General features: G+C 38.5%; 1 non-coding gene across 1 annotated transcript; it reads right to left on the bottom strand.

Annotated features, from left to right (window-relative positions):
* Positions 1-12,643: 12,643 nt before the first annotated feature.
* Positions 12,644-12,750, bottom strand: LOC120859500. Its single transcript, XR_005720097.1, has one exon. It is a non-coding gene; the product is annotated as a U6 spliceosomal RNA (small nuclear RNA).
* Positions 12,751-12,961: the final 211 nt, after the last annotated feature.

Genomic DNA, 12,961 nt, shown 5'->3' with positions numbered 1-12,961 from the left:
AAAAGCAAAATAATTTTGCCCTAGATCTGCTTGCTTATGTATGGGGAAAAATAACGGATAAATTAATATGGATCCAGGTTGTGATAAAAAGTTTATGAAAAATTACTTTGGAGAAAAAAATGTGCGTTGTCAGGATTAAGATTAGACTTAATTAAATAAATGAACTTTGTTGTAAATAGCAAGCTTATACAAGACTGGAATTTGGTTTTCTTTTTTCCTGTTAAGAACACAAAATTTTCCTGGAATATTGAGCTGCTTTTGATAAAAGGTTATTTCTTTCTCTAACTTTCAGTATTCCAGAGGGCCTCTAGGCACTTTAGAAAAAAAATATTTAAGTAACTAGAATTATTTGGTATGTTAAATTATATGAAAAAATTGATAACTTTTGATCATACTGATCAACTGGGTAAGAAATTTTAAAATTCTAACAGAGCTATTGTTTTACTTCAAACAATATTTTTGACCCCAGTGTTCTGATGGAAAAGAAATTGTCTAGTGAAATTATCACAGAGTCTGATGTATATCACTGCTGGCTCTAAGTTTACTGCTGAAAGCACATGTACAATGCTTATGTGGCAATTGGGTATAAGTGATAAAATATATAGCCTTTAAAATATTTCCCCATCAGCATACCTCTGTACTTGTTTGTTTTGTCTGATCAGTTTTCCCGTAGTGTTGATAACTAGACCAACATATATACAAAAAGCAGGTCTAGGACCAAGGGATGTGAATGGACGCAGAACAGGCAACTGAGCCATTCTGGCAATGCTGGGAAAATATATTGTTTATCAGTGCTGTCTATGAAAACATTTATGATTAAAAAGGGAAAGCGATGGAAGAAATAGTCACATATTGGGGTGTGGGGAAGTCATTCTGGCTTAAACATGATTTAATTTGAACTTTGAAAGTGGAAGTATTAGTCACTCAGTCATGGTCAACTCTCTGTAATGCCATGGATGGTAGCCTACCAGATTCTTCTGTCCATGGAAATTTTCAGGCAAGAATACTGGAGTGGGTTGCCATTTCCTTCTCCAGGGGATCTTCCTGACCCAAGCATTGAACCCAGGTCTCCTGAACTGCAGACAGATTCTTTACCACTGAGCGACCAGGGAAGCCCAATTTGAACTTTCAGTTCAGTTCAGTTCAGTCTCTCAGTCGTGTCCAACTCTTTGTGACCCCGTGAATCGCAGCACACCAGGCCTCCCTGTCTATCACCATCTCCCGGAGTTCACTCAAACTGACCATCGAGTCGGTGATGCCATCCAGCCATCTCATCCTCTGTCGTCCCCTTCTCCTCCTGCCTCTAATCCCTCCCAGAATCACAGTCTTTTCCAGCGAGTCAACTCTTCTCATGAGGTGGCCTAAGTACTGGAGTTTCAGCTTTAGCATCATTCCTTCCAAAGAACACCCAGGGCTGATCTCCTTTAGAATGGACTGTTTAAATTTGAACTTTGGACTAACCAAAATAGCTTATTTGTGCCCTGTTAAACATACATTGTACACTGCTTTAACCATTAAGGAAAAAAATTACATATAGAGAATATATATTTTCATTATTATCCTCATTGTAATATGTCCACTAATTTTAAAATGTTTGTCCAGGTATTATAGCAAAATAATCAAAGAGAGAGGTAATATAAAATACATTGTTCTAATATAAATTCTTGATGCTAAGCTTGGAACTTGAATTTATTTCCAACTCCGTGTCCATTCCAAAACCTATGCAGGACTATACTACTCTTTAGCAAGAAGTCACCAGAGAGGCCATCACCCCATTCCTTCAAAGAGATGACAAAAATTGGAACAGAAATATAACTATAACCGAGTTCCTCTGACAAGTTTATGATTAAATTTTCTTTCCAAAACTTGATCCCCTTCCTTGTTCTGTACCTGTCTCTCTTCAAGATTGAGGAGTATTAAGAAAAGTGAAAATTGAAATGGAACAGGGTCCTGTGGTCCTCCCTTCTCCTATGTCCTCAGTGTGCCTTTTGGTTGTAGGAAACTTTAATCAAACAATAAATTTAATTAAAGGAGTTAGAAAATGCAGAAACAAAGGAAAATGCTCAAATGAGACCAAATAATAATATTTAACAGTTTAGTCATTAAACAAAAGTCAGGGACTTTAAGTTCCTCCTCAGGGGCTATAGATAATATTCTGAACAGTATCCGCTGAGCTGCCTTATAGATACTTTGTGTTTTCCCTGATGGCTCCACAGGTAAGGAATCCACAGGACATGACTGAGTGACTAAACTTCACAGCAGAATTTAAATTAAAGAAACTTTAGTAGGGTGTGATCTGTGGTTTGTTTTTGTTGTTTTGTTGATCTTTTCACCATTTGGGGCCCAAAAGACTACTTAGCATGTGGCCTAAACTTCAGAAGCATTTATGAAGATAGTCTGTTCTCATTCAGATAAAGAAAACTAACTCACTCATTGTCTTATTGTGTTTTTTTGTTTTTTTTCTGTAGACACTTGGCTGTGTATTAGGACAAAAATAATATGTATTTACAAATAAAATAAATCAGAATTTGATTTTATATAATGTAAATGTCTAGAATGCTATTTAGAAATATTTATATTACATGAAATAGTATATGGATGATGAGCATGTTTTAAATGGAAGTCTGATAAGCATATCAGCAAAAGATTTAAATTACAGTAACCGATTGTGACATCCTTAGTAAATGCCAAGAAACATAGCTTTTACAGCAAGTTCATGGAAATACTCCGATTAAATATTCATGAATTCTCTACTAAAAGAAAAGTCTCTTATGGTCTTGTCTGACAGAGAATGACCTTTGCTTCAATGAGTTCCCATCTTTGCTGTAACTTAGTGTTCAGATACCCTGCTTAGATGAATAAAACATAGCATTTTGTTCTTTGTATTTAGTATATGTGATAATTAATAGAAAAGAAGACTTTGAGGCTTTAAAATGAAGTAAATGGGTTAAAAAAAGGCATTAAGAAATCTTTGAAGATCAATTTCTCAGCAGGAAATTTGTCAAAGCAATTAGGATCCACCCTGACTTGGCAAACACAGTAGTGTTCAATTGATGTGCTCTTTCACATAACTAAAGCATTTTTAACTTTAGTGATCTGTGCTAGTCATACAATCAGTCACCTGATGGTTCATATACATAGGAGTCAATGGCTCCGTTATGTGAAAAAGAACTTTATGATGATAATAAAGTCAGATATACTACAGTTTTTAATATGAAAACAAAACAAATAAGAAAGCATAAATTGGATAACTTTCAACCAGATATACTATAGATTCAATATAGATTCAATTTTGGTATTTGTGCTTCTCTTTTTAGTTTTTATTGTCCTTTAGAAGGAAGGTGCTATTATTTTCCACTGAGATATACTTAGAAAACATTAGCAGTTAACGTGGACAGGAAGTCATGTCCTGAAGATCTGAAAATTTGCTAAAACAACCATTCATTCCACCACACCCTCTGGGCAAATAAGGTATCACCTGGTCCAAAAGAAAGCACTACATTAATTTTTGTGGTCATAGAACACCAACAATGTATTTAATCAGTGATTTACTTAGTGGTATTGAAAGATTATTTAGGACTTCAGTGGATAGATATGTAGGGAATAAGGTATGGACTCATTATATTTTTATAATGATATCTTTATGGAAAGACGTGTAACACTTGATTCTAATGGAAACATTGACATCACGTGTCCCCGGAGAAGGCGTATTTGTGCCTTTGTTGTGAGAATTATATCTGTTTTCTGCCAAAGCTCTCTGACATATACTAGATACATCCAGAAACATTACAAAAAAGGGCATTACTCTTATTTGGTTAACATAAACTTGCAGAATTAAAACAAAAGGCCAAGTTCATATTATTGAAATTGTTCATTGAAAATGCATGCCCTGAAAATTAGATTCTAGCATGCTGGCTAGAATGAAGTGCCAGCGGGTGACATGAGATTTTTAAATGTTCCCTGGCATGCAATTAACAGGACCTAGAAAATTCCAATAAAGTATATATGTTTGAATAAATGTTTCAATTTCCTGGACTTACTTCAATATCAGCAGTCCCCAAAGTATTTCTACAGAGGATTACTACTGTGACATACTTTTAAAAAAGTGTTTCCTTGGTCAGTTGAGTTGAGGAAATATGCATGCTATATGATATTCTTTGCTACTTACAAAGCAGAACACATTCAAAGCTTTGATAATACCTTCAATAAGAAAACTTATTTGGCTTTTTTTCCCATCTAGTGTTCCCAAAATAGTACTTAAAACTACACAGATCTTTTCCTGTGCAATATTTATTGAAATCCTAAACATGTAATTTTCTGGAAGATTACTCCCAATGTAGCATTTACCAAAGATATTCAAATTTAATAAATATCCTTTGGGAACTACTTGCCACAAGTCTTTCATATATGAAGAAACATTTTGTTTTCTGCATGACTTTTTAGCATGTGGCATATGAAAGGTTTTCCTGGATTTGTGATGTTGACTATTGCAAAATCTTATAAGATTTATTAATGAAATGGCTCTTTTATAATAATAACAGTGTTTGTTCAATGTTCTCTTGAGTGTTTGCAGTGTATCAGGAGTTATTTTAAATGCTTTAAATGAAACTATATACTTAATCCTCATAATAACCCTCAATGGTGGATGTTATTATTTCTTCTTTTTAGAAGAAAAAAAAGGAAAACAGAGAAGTTAAATAAATTTCTCACATTCACATGACCAGTGAGTATCAGAGCTGGGATTCAAAACCAAGGAGCCTGACTCCAAAGTCTATGTGCATAATCCCAGCACTATGTTGCCACTTATCAGGAGGGCTGCTGGGACTCTCCTGATCCTCCCTCCATCCTCACTCATTTGTGGCTTTAGGTTCCTAGTGGCTTCTAGAGTATCTCAGTGAAAAGGAAACCCAGTCTTGTTCCAGAAACTTAAGACATTTGACAGTCTTTCTGAGGTTTTCATGCTAGAAATATGTCAGTAGTCAATACAAACTCTTGAGCTAGGGTCAACATAATAAAGTTTCCAAAGGTTAGACTAATATTATTTCCACAGTAGTTTTCTAGACATTCTGATATTTTATGAACATAGTGCCAGTAAAAGTTCTCCATTTTACATAATATGAAATAAGAAAAATATGTTATCACCTCTTTTTTGATATTTATAGTAACTTTGTTTAATCTAGCATTTCCCAAAGATATAATTAGAATTTGAAGATATTATAACTCCTTCAGGAACACCTCTCAGCATCTTAAAGACTAGAGTTAACAACATTCTTAGTTTGGTAAATAGTGATTTATGACCAGTGAGGTGCTAGTATTTAAAAACTGGGTCTCCAGGGCAAAAATTAAAGGAAGTTTGATTTGCAGAAGTGAAAAGATAGGCACAATAGGTTCTGAAAAGCTGACAAAGTCTGACTTTAGTACACCATTTGTTTCTTAATCTTGTCAAAATCTAGAATTACTTCTTACATTAACATAAAAACTGGCATCTACTTACTGGGAGGCCATTACTTAAAAGGTCAAGATGGATTTTTTAAGGGTTATAGTCAAGTGTCTTATCTGATTACTTTATGTGGACAGTTTACAAAGTGCTTGAAAAGTCACATTTGGATTAGTTCAGTTCCGTTTAGTCACTCAGTCGTGTCCGACTCTTTACGAACCCATGAATTGCAGCCCGCCAGGCTTCCCTGTCAATCACCAACTCCCAGAGTTCACTCAAACTCTTGTCCATCGAGTTGATGATGCCATCCAGCCATCTCATCCTCTGTCATCCCTTTTTCCTCCTGCCCCCAATCCCTCCCAGTATCAGAGTCTTTTCCAATGAGTCAACTCTTCGCATGAGGTGGCCAAAGTACTGGAGTTTCAGCTTTAGCATCATTCCTTCCAATGAACACCCAGGACTAATCTCCTTTAGGATGGAGTGGTTGGATCTCCTTGCAGTCCAAGGGACTCCCAAGATTCTTCTCTAACACCACAGTTCGAAAGCATCAATTCTTTGATGCTCAGCTTTCTTCACAGTCCAACTCTCACATCCATGAAAGACCACTGGAAAAATCAGATGGTCAACACTGAAATCAGATTGATTATATTTTTTGCAGCCAAAGATGGAGAAGCTCTATACAATCAGCAAAAACAAGACCAGGAGCTGACTGTGGCTCAGATCATGAACTCCTTATTGCCAAATGCAGACTTAAATTGAAGAAAGTAGGGAAAACCACTAGACCATTCAGGTATGACCTAAATCAAATCCCTTATGATTATACAGTGGAAGTGAGAAATAGATTTAAGGGACTAGATCTGATAGATAGAGTGCCTGATGAACTATGAATGGAGGTACGGGAGACAGGGATCAAGACCATCCCGATGGAAAAGAAATTCAAAAAACCAAATGGTTGTCTGGGGAGGCCTTACAAATAGCGGTGAAAAGAAGAGAAATGAAAAGAAAAGGAGAAAAGGAAAGATATAAGCATCTGAATGCAGAGTTCCAAAGAATAGCAAGGAGAGATAAGAAAGCCGTCCTCAGTGATCAATGCAAAGAAATAGAGGGAAAGAACAGAATGGGAAAGACTAGAGATCTCTTCAAGAAAATTAGAGATACCAAGGGAACATTTCATGCAGAGATGGCCTTGATACAGGACAGAAATGGTATGGACCTAACTGAAGCAGAAGATATTAAGAAGAGGGGGCAAGAATACACAGAAGAACTATACAAAAAAGAACTTCATGACCCAGATAATCATGATGGTGTGATCACTCACATAGAGCCAGACATCTTGGAATGTGAAGTCAAGTGGGCCTTAGGAAGCATCACTACGAACAATGCTAGTGGAGGTGATGGAATTCCAGTGGAGCTATTTCAAATCCTGAAAGATGATGCTGTGAAAGTGCTGCACTCAATATGCCAGCAAATTTGGAAAACTTAGCAGTGGCCACAGGACTGGAAAAGGTCAATTTTCATTCCAATCCCAAAGAAAGGCAATGCCAAGGAATGCTCAAACTACCGAACAATTGCACTCATCTCACATGCTAGTAAAGTAATGCTCGAAATTCTCCAAGCCAGCCTTCAGCAATACGTGAACTGTGAACTTCCTGATGTTCAAGCTGGTTTTAGAAAAGGCAGAGGAACCAGAGATCAAATTGCCAACATCTTGTGGATCATGGAGAAAGCAAGAGAGTTCCATAAAAAACATCTATTTCTGCTTTATTGACTATGCCAAAGCCTTTGACTATGTGGATCACAATAAACTGTGGAAAATTCTGAAAGAGATGGGAATACCAGACCACCTGACCTGCCTCTTGAGAAACCTATATGCAGGTCAGGAAGCACCAGTTAGAAGTGGACATGGAACAACAGACTGGTTCCAAATAGGAAAAGGAGTACGTCAAGGCTGTCTATTGTTACCCTGCTTATTTAACTTATATGCAGAATACATCATGAGAAACGCTGGACTGGAAGAAACACAAGCTGGAATCAAGATTGCCGGGAGAAATATCAACAACCTCAGATATGCAGATGACACCCCCCTTGTGGCAGAGAGTGAAGAGGAACTAAAAAGCCTCTTGATGAAAGTGAAAGAGGAAAGTGAAAAAGTTGGCTTAAAGCTCAACATTCAGAAAATGAAGATCCCCCATGGCATGCAGTCCCATCACTTCATGGGAAATAGATGGGGAAAGAGTGGAAACAGTGTCAGACTTTATTTTGGGGGGCTCCAAAATCACTGCAGATGGTGATTGCAGCCATGAAATTAAAAGATGCTTACTCCTTGGAAGAAAAGTTATGACCAACCTAGATAGCATATTGAAAAGCAGAGACATTACTTTGCCAACATTTGGACTAAGTCATTATCAATATGGTTTTAATATTGTAGTGTTTCTTCCAGAATTCCAACATTAGATGCATATCAAGATAGCCTTTATCCTAATAATTCTATCTCTAGGTACTTAAATGTACTCCCATCACAAAAAGGCATATGCAAGAGTCTATAAAAAGGACAGTAAGTACACACCTAAGTGGGAACAAAATCCCCAAAGGGAATACCATGAGGAAAGAAAAGAGGAAAGCCATTTAGAACAGGTTCATTTCAAAGGTTCACGATCTACAGATTTTTACTCCCTGATTTCTGTGCCCTAATGAAGTTCCCTCTAATTCCTTAAAAATACCACCTTATCACAAAATGGCACATTGATATGTATAAGGAGTTCAAAAATACTCTCATCAAAACATCTAAGACAACAATACCACCCACAATTATACTACTATTAATAGCATTGAGCCCAGGCTCATTGCATTGACGCTGTCAGGGAAGAAAAAGAAAATTGTCTACTTTCTTTTTATATTGTTCTGGGACTTGTGAATTAAATTGACAAAAGAGAGATTATCAACAGAAAAAATGGATTTTTATTCATGTATATACATAGTTCATAGAAAAATATGACTCAAGGGGACATTTAGAACTGGGGACTTATATCTTGACAGGGGAAGGGGAGGGGAATAAAGAGCACTTATGGGAAAACAAATGACGTTTAGAAGAGATAAATGGACCCTTACAAAAAGAGATGGCAGATATATAGTTTTGTGACTGTGTCTGTTTAGACGATTTCTTAGGGTGCTAACTTCTCCTTTCTGGTGATAGGTATCAGTCCTCCCTGGTAGGAGAACTCCTGTGGGACGGGATTTATGACAGTTGAATTCTTCCAGGAGGCTTTGATTTTAAACAGATAAGTAGAGTTTTGAAGTTTAAAAAAAGAAACATCATAGTGTATATTCTCGAATGGACAAGACATGTATAAAGCGTAGAGGGCAGTGTTGGGCTAATTCACTTCAGTCGTGTCTGACTCTTTACGACACTATGGACCATAGACTGCCAGGCTCCTCTGTCTAAGGAATCCTCCAGGCAAGAATGCTGGAGTGGGTTGCCATTTCCTCCTCCATAGGATCTTCCCAACTCAGGAGCTGAACCTGCGTCTCTGGCATCTCCTGATTGGCAGGCGGGTTCTTTACCACTAGCGCCGCCTAGCAGAACAGTTCAAAATGTGAGAAGATATAATTGAGATTAGGAAATTGATCGAAGCAAATTATACTCAGGTTGGTCTGAAGCATAGCTGCATACAAGGAAACATTTCTGTGGGATCTGGGAAATAAATCTCCAGCAAACAGAGGTCATTTCTCAGTGGATTTATGACTCATTTCTCACTGGATTTATGATATAGGGTAATTTTTAGCCTGCTAGACCACTTCTCTTTGAAAACAGATTTGGCTTACTTGAGAACCAGGAAAAATTAGGCAACTAACAGACAGCTACAAAGATGTGCCAAAGATGGTCACAATAAAAGACAGAATGGTATGGACCTAACAGAAGTAGAAGATATTAAGAGGTGGCAAGAATACACAAAAGAACTATGCAAAAAAGATCTGCATGACCTAGATAATCACAATGGTGTGATCACTCACCTAGAGCCAGACATCCTAGAATGTGAAGTCAAGTGGGCCTTAGAAAGCATCACTATGAACAAAGCTAGTGGAGGTGATGGAATTCCAGTTGAGCTATTTTCAAATCCTGAAAGATGATGCTGTGAAAGTGCTGCACTCAATATGCCAGCAAATTTGGAAACCTTAGCAGTGGCCAAAGGACAAGGAAAGGTCAATTTTCATTCCAATCCCAAAGAAAGGCAATGCCAAAGAATGCTCAAACTACCACACAATTGCACTCATCTCACACGCTAACAAAGTAATGCTCAAAATTTTCCAAGCCAGGCTTCAACGGTACATGAACTGTGAACTTCCAGATGTTCAAGCTGGATTTATAAAAGTCAGAGGAACCAGATGTCAAATTGCCAACATCCGTTGAATCGTTGAAAAAGCAAGAGAGTTCCAGAAAAATATCTACTTCTGCTTTATTGACTTTGCCAAAGCCTTTGACTGTGTGGATCACAACAAACTGTGGAAAATTCTGAAAGAGATGAGAATACCAGACCACCTGACCTGCCTCTTGAGAAACCTATATTCAGGTCAGGAAGGAACACTTAGAACTGGACATGGAACAATGGACTGGTTCCAAACTGGGAAAGGAGTATGTCAAGGCTATATTTTGTTACCTTGCTTATTTAACTTATATGCAGAGTACATCATGTGAAATGCCAGTCTGGATGAAACACAAGCTGGAATCAAGATTGCTGGGAGAAGTATCAATAATTTCAGATATGCAGATAACACCACACTTATGGCAGAAAGTAAATAAGAACTAAAGAGCCTCTTGATAAAAGTGAAAGAGGAGAGTGAAAAAGTGGCTTAGAACTCAATATTCAGAAAACTAAGGTCATAGCATATGATCCCATCACTTCATGGCAAACAGATGGGGAAACAATGGAAACAGTGACAGACTTTATTTTGGGGACCTCCAAAATCATTGGAGATGGTGATTGCAGCCATGAAATTAAAAGACACTACTCCTTGGAAGGAAAGTTATGACCAACGTAGACAGCATATTCAAAAGCAGAGACATTACTTTGCCAACAAAGGTCCATCTAGTCAAGGCTATGGTTTTTCCAGTAGTCATGTATGGATGTGATAGTTGGACTGTGAAGAAAGCTGAGCACTGAAGAATTGATGCTTTTGAACTGTGGTGTTGGAGAAGACTCTTGAGAGTCCCTTGGACTGCAAGGAGATCCAACCAGTCCATCCTAAAGGAGATCAGCCCTGGGTGTTCTTTGGAAAGAATGATGCTAAAGCTGAAGCTCCAGTACTTTGGCCACCTCATGCGAAGAGTTGACTCATTGGAAAAGACTGTGATGCTGGGAGGGATTGGGGGCAGGAGGAGAAGGGGACGACAGAGGATGAGATGGCTGGATGGCATCACCAACTCGACGGACATGAGTTTGAGTGAACTCCGGGAGATGGTGATGGACAGGGAGGCCTGGAGTGCTGCGATTCACGGGGTAGCAAAGAGTCGGACACGACTGAGCGATTGAACTGAACTGACTGAAAATCACTACATACGGTGACTGCAGCCATGAAATTTTAAGACACTTGCTCCTTGGAAAAAAAGGTATGACCAACCTAGACAGCATGTTAAAAAGCAGAAACATTACTTTGCCAACAAAGGTCCATCTAGTCAAAGCTTTGGTTTTTTCAGTAGTTGTGTATGGATGTGAGAGTTGAACTTAAAGAAAACTGACCACTGAAGAATTGATGCTTTTGAACTGTGATGTGGGAGAATACTCTTGAGAATCGCATAGACAGCAAGAAGATCCAACCGGTCAATCCTAAAGGAAATCAGTACTGAATATTCATTGGAAGGACTGAGGCTGAAGCTGAAAGTCCAGTACTTTGACCGCCTGACGTGAAAAACTGACTCAATTTGAAAAGACCCTGATTCTGGGAAAGATTGAAGGTGGGAGAAGAAGGAGACAACAGAGGATGTGATCTCTGGATGGTATCACTGACTCAATGGACATGAATTTGAGTATGCTCCAGGTGTTGGTAATGGACAGGGAAGACTGGCGTGCTGCAGTGCCTGGGATCGCAGAGTCAGACACATCTGATTGACTGAACTGAACTGAACTGAACAGCTACAAATACAAATCAAAAACATATGTATCAAATTAATAGATATGTGAAAGTGAAAGTGAAGTCGCTCAGTCGTGTCCAATTCTTTGCGATCCCGTGGACTGTAGCCTATCAGGCTTCTCCATCCATGGGATTCTCCAGGCAAGAATACTGGAGTGGGTTACCATTTCCTTCTCCAGAGAATCTCCCTGACCCAGGGATCTAACCTGGGTCTGCTGCATTGGAGGCAGATGCTTTAACCTCTAAGAGATAGGGAGGGGAATCATGGGTCACTCCTGCCATGAGGGGAACTTGCCTTTTCTCTGTGCAGGGAGGCAGGTCACTGAGCAGACAAGACAGGTAGGGTGACTCTTAAACCCTCCAGAGACTGGCCTAATTAGTAAAGCGTTTAGCACAGCCAATGTGGAGACTGGAAGTAGGGTTGGGAAGGCAGGCAGGTGGGAGAGACAGGAGGGCCTGGGGGCAGCTGAGTGGGAGGGCTCACTCACAGCAGTCCTGGTAGGCCTTGATCACCTGGGTGAACTGCTGCAGCTCCTTGGCACAGTTCAAACCATTCCCATTGTTGAAATTTGTCTTTTTTTAATTCATTTTTTAATTGGAGTATACCTGCTTTACAATGTGGTGTTAGTTTCTGCTGTATAACACTGTGAATAAGCTTTGATTATACATCTATTCCCTCCTTCTAGAGCTTGCCACACATTCCTTCCCCCACTCAGCCCCTCTGGGTCATCACAGAGCACTGAGCTGAGCCCCCTGTGCTAGGCAGCAGGCTCCCACTAGTTGTATGTGTTACACATGGTAGTATATATATGTCAGTGCTACTCTCTCAATTCATCCCACCCATTCTTTCCTTCCTGTGCCCACAAGTCTGTTCTCTACGTCTGCATCTTTATTCCTGCCATGCAGATAGGTTCATCAGTAGCATTTTCTCAATTCCATATATACAAATTAATATGCAATATTTGCTTTTTATCCTTCTGACTTACTTTTCTGTATGACTGTCTTAAGTTCAGCTATATCACTACATATGACCCATTTTTTTCCTTTTTAGGAATATTCCAAAAATATGAGTAATATTCCAAAAATATGGAATGCTTCATGAGTTTGCCTGTTATCCTTGCACAGGGACCATGTGAATCTTCTCTGTATCCTTCCAGCTTTAGTATGTGTGCTGCTGGAGCAAGCACAAAATTGATCTTTTACATCAAAGTCAGAAAACCATGAAAATAATTATAGTAAATGACATAATTCTAAAACTATTAAGGACAGAAGTACATATATTCAAGGTAACACTCAAAACACTTAACTATTTTACAGCTTAGGCATTAACCAGATTGAAGAGTGCTGGCTGTAAACCATTGTGATGGCCATGATATTGTGTACTAACTAAAATACCAT

Source organism: Oryx dammah, unplaced genomic scaffold (genome assembly GCF_014754425.2).
Source record: "Oryx dammah isolate SB20612 unplaced genomic scaffold, SCBI_Odam_1.1 HiC_scaffold_2, whole genome shotgun sequence".
Lineage (NCBI taxonomy): Eukaryota > Metazoa > Chordata > Mammalia > Artiodactyla > Bovidae > Oryx > Oryx dammah.
This window is presented reverse-complemented; position numbering and strand designations above follow the sequence as displayed.